At 47.1% G+C, this 7,739-nt stretch overlaps 1 long non-coding RNA gene across 1 annotated transcript; it reads right to left on the minus strand.

The window, feature by feature from the left end:
- Nucleotides 1–3,076: 3,076 nt before the first annotated feature.
- Nucleotides 3,077–7,134, minus strand: LOC115941269 (uncharacterized). The gene is made up of 3 exons (XR_004076036.2): nt 6,767–7,134; nt 6,335–6,410; nt 3,077–3,317 (listed from the first exon to the last, which is right to left on the minus strand). It is a non-coding gene; the product is annotated as an uncharacterized LOC115941269 (long non-coding RNA).
- Between the last annotated feature and the right edge of the window lie 605 nt (nt 7,135–7,739).

The raw sequence follows: 7,739 nt of genomic DNA on the forward strand, positions 1-7,739 counted from the left end.
TGCCCAGAACATCTCTTCCACTTGGCTCTTCCTCAGCTGTATCCTTCTAATAAATCTGTAATCCTAAGTAGAGCCTTTCCTGAGCCTTTTGAGTTGCCCTAGTGAATCATCAAGCCTGAAGGGGAGGGTGGGAACCCCCAAATCTATAGTCAGCTGGGCAGAAGCGTGGCCTCCTGGGGACCTCTCTCATGGCTGCTGTCTAACATAGAGGCAGTCTGCTGGGACTGAGTCCTTTGACTTGCGGGCTATCACCCCAACCCCAAGTAGGTAAGTCAGGGTTGAACTGAACTGTCGGGCACTCAGCTGGTGTGTGGAGAACTGGAGAATTGGTTAGTGTCAGGAAAAACCACAGGGGCAGTGGCAGCTATGAAGTATACCACTCAGCTCTCTTTCAAAAGCACCTGCAAAGGGGAGACTATCCCAGTTGTGTGGTGGGTCCCCTGCTGCCCCTTTGGATACCACCCTGCATTCATGCTGAGGCCACACTCAGGTGACCAACTCATCAGGATTTGGCCAGGATGTTCCCAGTTTGAGCATGGAAGGTCGCAGGTCCCAGTAACCTCTTCAGTCTTAGGCAAACCAGGGCAGTTGGTCACCCTATGATGCACGTGCACACACACGCGCACACACACACACACATACACACACTGCTCCAACCTGGGACTGCGCACTGTGAGTACTAGTTCTGCCTCATTCCTGTGGGATGGAACACTTCCGACAGGTCACTTTTGCTCGGGCACATCCCATCAGCCTGGCCTCAGGGGTCTCAGAACCACACTGCTGTCTCAGATCTTTCCAGCCCCTCTCCCTTGCAGGTATCAACTGTGGACCATGGGCCCGTGGCCCTCCCCACCACTCCTGCCCTTCCGTCCCTCCTCTTTCACAAATGTTGCCCCCAGTAAATCTCTAGCCTATCTCAGAGGACACAGAAACACACTTATCAGTGTTTTTTAAATCTCAAGTGATTGTGATACCAGACAGGTTTGAGGACCACTAGCCAGAGGTGCTAACTACCAGTGTGCCTGTCCACGATCCAATGGAGAGACCAACGTGCAAACTTCTTATAATAGTACCAAATGGAAAATGCAGCAATCAAGATATGAGCTAAATATTCTGGAAGTACTGAGGAAGAGAGAGAATGCCCTGGTGATACAGGAGATGATTTCAGCTTCCAGTGCTGAGTGACAACAGTGGTTCTCTTGAGCTCGAAGTAGAGAATTCTTACTATTTTTCTCATCATAACACATCACTGTGATAAAGTCATCATGTATTGTGGACATAAATTCAGAGATGCTTTACTCCCAACATTCCTGGCCACCAAATATGTTGGGGGGGCAGGGGGCGGTAACACACCAACCAATTCTCTCTGGACACCACAGTTCAATTCAGTTCTAACTACTAACTACTACTAATACTAACTACTCAGAGTTAGCACTGGGGCCACAGGTTAAAAGCTCAGTGCCCCTTGAGACCCTGAGCCCAAGTCCCAGGTCGTCTATCACCTGTGCTTCTGACTGACCCACTGTAAATCCAGAGTTCCCACAACCCCCTCCTCAGACACAACAGTTGGCTAGAATTGCTCACAGAACTCAGGAAGACCCTTTGGTTGTCATTACTGGTTTCGTATAAGGAATGGAACTTAGGAACACCACATGGAAGAGAGGTATGAGGTCCAGTGCTTGGAGCTTCCATGCCGTTTACTGGTGCGCCACCCCCCTGGCACTGGGGCGTGTTCACCGACCAGACAGCTTTCCAAACCCTGTCATTTAGAGGTTGGTATGGCGTGGTACAGGCATGATTGATCAAATCATCAGCCTCTGTCAATTAACTCAATCTCCAGCCCTCTTCCTTCCCCAGAGGCTGGGGGTGGGACTGAAAGTTCTAACCCTCTAATCACTTGGTTGGTTCCTCCAGCAACCAGATTCCCTCCTTTTAAAAAAAAAAAAAAAAAAAGATATTATTTATTTATTTATCAGAGAGAGGAGCACAAGCAGGGGGAGCTGCAGGCAGAGGGAGAGGGAGAAGCAGGCTCCCCAATGAGCAGGGAGCCCGATGCAGGGCTCCATCCCAGGACCCTGAGATCATGATCTGAGCCAAAGGCAGATGCTGAACCACCGAGGCGTCCCAACCAAAGCCCATCCTGAAGCCATCCAGGGACCTACCAAGAGTCACCTCATTAGCATAAACTCAGGTATAGTCGAAAGGGGCTTATTATGAGTAACAAAAGATGCTCTTCTCACCTCTGTCACCCAGAAAACTCCAAGAGTTTTAGAAGTTCTTGTGTGAGAAACTGGAAAAAAGACCAAATATTATAACAAAAGATGCTCCTCAGGAAACTATAGAAGTTTTAGGAGCTGTGTGCCAGGAACTGGAGACAAAAACCAAATATATATTTCATTTTATATCACAACATCATATAAATTCACAGATCTGATTTCCAGTGAATTCTACTGAAATCAGTAGAAAGGAAACTGACCTCCTCAAATATGCTGGTAAGAGAAACTGGTGTGTGTGTGTGTGTGTGTGTGTAACATTGCATCAATAGGGCTAAAACTGTCATGCGACCAACACACATACTTTAGCAATGTAGAGATTTTTACATCAACTGTCTCCAATAATTTCTGGTTTTCCTTTTAAAAAATGCATCACTAATTATAGGATGGTTAGCCCAGCTGGAAGCCTTTTATCCTTGCTGGATACAGCCATTTCCCAGCAAAGCTAAAAACCAGCTAAGTGCTGTGTGTGGCATTTTAAAAGTCAAATATTACACAAGGTCACATATGAATCACTTTTTTCCTAAATTAATGCATTATTTTGATGTTCCAGGAAGAATTTTCTAATACATATTTTCTTTCACTTCAACTATTAAGCAATTTAAAACAGAGGCCTACATCACATCCCACTGGACTGTCAATCTCCAAGATAGCTAGATTCACACAAGCATATTGAAGTAGTTCTCTATAAATCTGAGATAGAGGAAAAAAGAAAACACAAATATTTTCTTATGCATTTTTCATTCTAACCATAATCTGCAGTGGGAAGAAGATGGACCATAATTGTTTTGCGGACAGGTTTTATCTTGTTTTTTTATCATGGTCACATTATATAACATAAACTTTACCATTAATAACACCTGGTCCTCTGCACAAAAGAGGGGTCTCCTGCATCATATTGCATATTCACATTCTGTGCCCTAACACACCCACAGAGTCACAAACACATGCACACCTCTGACCTCACTCTGGGGATCCTGACACCTTGTGAAAACACGATGGTCTTCAGGCGGTCAAGAGAAATGAGCCAATGAGATGAAGAGTCTGTAGGGGAAGGAGATACATGATTTGTTCCTGTTGGGTGGAAAACAGACATCACAAATCTAAAATAATGAAAGGGGTTGATCTGCTTAAAAGAAGGGTACAATTTTATTTCTATAGCTGTCCATGGTTCCTTCGCATAAAAATAGGAATTAATGTGGACTCTCAGAAGCACAGAGGGAAAATAACTGTGTCTCACATTTGCCTCCTCTTCAAGCCACCTCCACATCTCCCCTGTGCATTTCATGAGCAAATATCTTAAAATCATAATCTATCCTCATTTCTCTTAACTTCCATGCATTTCTCAACCAACTGCAACTTGGCAGTGCAATGACATGGCTCCTGATAACTCTCTCTTAATTCCCAGCCCGGTGCTTTAGTTTTTGGTTTTCAGCCTAGCTGAGCCCTCTAGAATACATGGACACTATTGATAAATGGCCTTAAGACACACACACACACACACAAACACACACACTTTGCTCCTAGAACATCTCTCACTTGTAAATCTTTCTCTGGCTACTTCTTCTGTTCGCCCTTACATGTCTGGATTCCCCAGTTTCTTTCCTGGCTTTCTCATTAATTCTACATTCTTTCCTTAGACAATCTCCACTCTTGGCTTCTGCTTCTATACTGAAAACTCTGACCTGAGTGCTCCCCATTGTTCCTATTCTAAATCTCCAGCTGCCTCCTGGACATCTCTTCTCTACCTTATTAGCATTTCCTACTTCATGTGTCTAAAACCAAACTAAAGATAGATGGATGGGTGGATGGATGGATGGATAAAACAAAAATCTCTGTCCTTTGCATTCTTTCTTTCTATGAGTTAATGGCACTGTCTTAGTCAGCTCAGGCTGCCATAAGAGAATACCGCACTCTAGGTGGCTTGAACAATAGACATTTATTTCTCACAGTTCTGGAGGCTGGGAAGTCTAAGATCAAGGTGCCAGCAGATTCCGTTTCTGATGAGAGCTTTCTTCCTGGCTGGCAGACAGCCGCCTCCTCACTGTTTGCTCACAGGAGGGAGAGAGAAAGAGAGCTAGCTCTCTTGTGTCTCTTCTTATAAGAACCTGAATCCTATTGGATCAGGGCCCCACCTTATGACCTCATTTTACCTTAATCACCTTCTAAAGTCCCTATTTCCAAATACAGTCACATTGGGAGTTGGGACTTCAACATATAAATGTACAGCGAACACAATTCAGTTCATAGCAGGTACCATGTTCCAAGCTAGGTCTTGTCTTGACTCTTCCTCTCCCCTATATGCAGCCAGACACCCCAATTAATGGGTTGCCATCCCTAACTTTCTCTTTAGCCCATTTCTTCCTTCCACCTCTACCCTTATGCTTCCAGTTCAGGCCCCCTTGCACCTCACCTGAACCACATCCTTTGGGTTCCTGCTCCTCTTTCTCCCCACTACCTTTCCACTATGGTACTGCCAGGTCTGCATCCAAAATAACAGATCTGATCGAGATGTCCAAAAACTGTTCTACGAACAGTCCATAAACTTCACGGCACAGTCTTCCCCCTATCTAGACCTCATCTAACCGCTGTGGTCTCATTCCTAGCCATTGTCCCCATACGTCATGTTCTGGGCACACTAAGTGTCTTGCTGTTCCACCTTCCCACTCTTTTCTCCATTTATGCAGAATTTTCCTCTATTTGGAATATGCCTCCCTTCCTTCTTTACTTGGTAAGTTCATGCCCATCTCTCAGGCCTCAGGTTAAATATGATGTCCAAGAAGGATTTCTCAACCCCTCCGCTTAGCTACCCACCGTCCTATTCATATCCTGTTGCAGCACTTGCCATATTTATACATCAGTCCCCTCCCCAAATAGGCTTGAACTTCCTCATGAGTAGTGACAGACTGTCCTTTGCTGCTGAGCACCTGAGCTCCACCCTTAAGTTATCTGATAAATGGAAGTGGGAGCAGAGTGTGTTGCGGGGATGTTGGGGGAAGGCATGCGGTACAAGTTTTGTCCTTAACTTTTCTGAGTTAAAAAGTAAATCCTTGGGGTGCCCGGGTGGCTCAGTCCTTAAGCGTCTGTCTGCCTTCGGCTCAGGTCATGATCCCAAGGTGCTGGGATCGAGCCCCACATCGGGCTCCCTGCTCCGCAGGAAGCCTGCTTCTTCCTCTCCCACTCCCCCTGCTTGTGCTCCCTCTCTTGCTGTGTCTCTGACAAATAAATAAATAAAATCTTTAAGGGCGACTGGATAGCTCAGTCGTTAAGCGTCTGCCTTTGGCTCAGGTCATGATCCCGGGGTCCTGGGATCAAGTCCCGCATTGGGCTCTCTGCTCGGCGGGAAGCCTGCTTCTCCCTCTCCCACTCCCCCTGCTTATGTTCCCTCTCTCGCTGTGTCTCTCTCTCTGTTGAAAAATAAATAAAATCTTAATAAAATAATAAAATAAAAAAATAATAAAAAATAAAGTATATCTTTAATATTTGCAATTATGCATGTGTATGGGCCATTTAATTTTGCAGACAGTACTAGATTTTAAGCATTTCTCTTATATATGTAACAGTGCTAATTTTTAAAAAATTAAGGAGACCACCCAGATTACAAGGCAGCTCTTCCATTCCCAAAAGAAACGTGTGTTACTCCTAACTAGGATACTTCCCGAACGATTCAAATATGATTTTCAGTCTAGTATATAAATGCAAGGGTCATTATATTTTAGTATCACCGAGCTATCATATTTATTTTAGGTTAAATTCTAAAGAAACCTAAAAGAAAAAGGTTACAAATGTCCTCAATTTAAAGCTCCCCTGGGGTGAATGGCCTGATCTGTGCTCCGGAGCACCAGAATTTTTAGAGATGATATAAAAGGTGGGTTGACATTAAAACAAAACAAAATCTTAATTAGCCAGAATAAATCTTTGCGCCTTTCGGGCCATACGCTCCCAGGACAGAACCCTTTGAGATGTGTACCAGAGGTGGGAAATTTAGACAAAAACCCCAGAGTCACGTGAGAGGCCGGAGCACAGATGCCCGGGCAGTGCTTTCAGGAACTGCTTCTCACCTATTAAGCCGGATTTTCTCGAACGCAGCGGCTGGGCGAAAGCCTTTTTGTTAACAGTCTTCCTATTGTGAGGAAGCTGAAAGACACAAAAATGTTCAGGAATCAGAACACTCCCATGACCTTAGGTGATGCTTAAATATTGCCTCTACTTTACATCATCTGGGAGCTTTCGCTTCACGATGCGCAGGAGGAACGCACGGTCCCTGAAGTGAGAGCCACCTCAGGCAGGACAGAGCCAGCCAGACCTTCCAGAACCCAGGAACGGGAGCTGTGCAGACCGGAAGCCTCGTGCTCCTCTCCTGGCTGGAGGAGGCTTTGCTCCCAGCAAGGCACCAGCTTTGCGAAACCCAGTAACGTGTCTAAGCCCCGGGGCTCTCCGCTGCGAGGGGGGCCAGGAGAGGGACACGGCCTGGTGGGGAGGGGGCGGCCTACCGGGCTTTTCCAGAGGCAGGAAACGTGGCATCTGCCCGCGTGTCGGTGCGCGCCCCCAGCCCGGTGCCCGCCGCCGCTTCTTGCTCGCGGCTTCGCGCCGCTCTCACGCCACACCACGGCCTCGCTCCCGCCCCAGCGGCTTCTCGTCGCCCTCCTTCCTTCCGTCTGTGCTCTTCCTGGGCGCGGCGGGCCATTCTGAGATCACACCGCGCCCCCTTTCCCTGACAACTTGCTGCCCGGCCCTCTCCTCCCGGAAGTCCTCTGCGACGCTCCTCCCGACAGCTCCCGGAAGGGCCCTGGTGAGGACCGCGAGGAACAAGCCGCCGCGTGCCTCTCCCGGCTTCCGGCTGCCGGCTGCCGGCTTCCGGCTTCCGGCGGTGTGCCGGGGTTGTCTGGTGTCCGTCCGTCGGCGTGTAGGAGTATTGCCCCGGTCTCCGTCCGCCTCCGTCCCCGCACGGCCCACAGAGACACCAGCCATATTGGGTAAGGCCAGCTCCTAACGACCTCGTTTTTAACTTGATGACCTCACTGAAGACCTTGTCTCCGCATGCGGTCACATTCTGAGCTCCTGGGTGGTAGAGAGTCGACGTCTGAATTTGGGGGCATACATTTTAACCCATAACAGACTCCATTATCTGTGCTCCCATAAAGCCCTTGAGACATCCCTGTCACTGCTTTATAATTGTACAAAGGACTATTTTCGTCACTGGCCTGTGAGCTTCTTTGCAGAGGTGCTGTGTTATCTGATCTTTACACATCCAGTGCCCAGCAGAGTGTCTGGCACAGCATAGGAACCAAATGGACGGATGAACAAATGGATGGGTGAATAGGGCGGCTGCGAAGAACCAAAACATTCTGAATAAACTGTGCAGATTCACTCCAGAGCCAACCTAAACGTGCAATTTTATGTTTGCTTATATATATACACACACAAGATTTTACATTAGGACTCATCACGTATGCAGGTGTAATT

Source organism: Leptonychotes weddellii, chromosome 3 (assembly GCF_054177405.1).
Source record: "Leptonychotes weddellii isolate Sample4059 chromosome 3, ASM5417740v2, whole genome shotgun sequence".
In the NCBI taxonomy this organism is placed as follows: domain Eukaryota; kingdom Metazoa; phylum Chordata; class Mammalia; order Carnivora; family Phocidae; genus Leptonychotes; species Leptonychotes weddellii.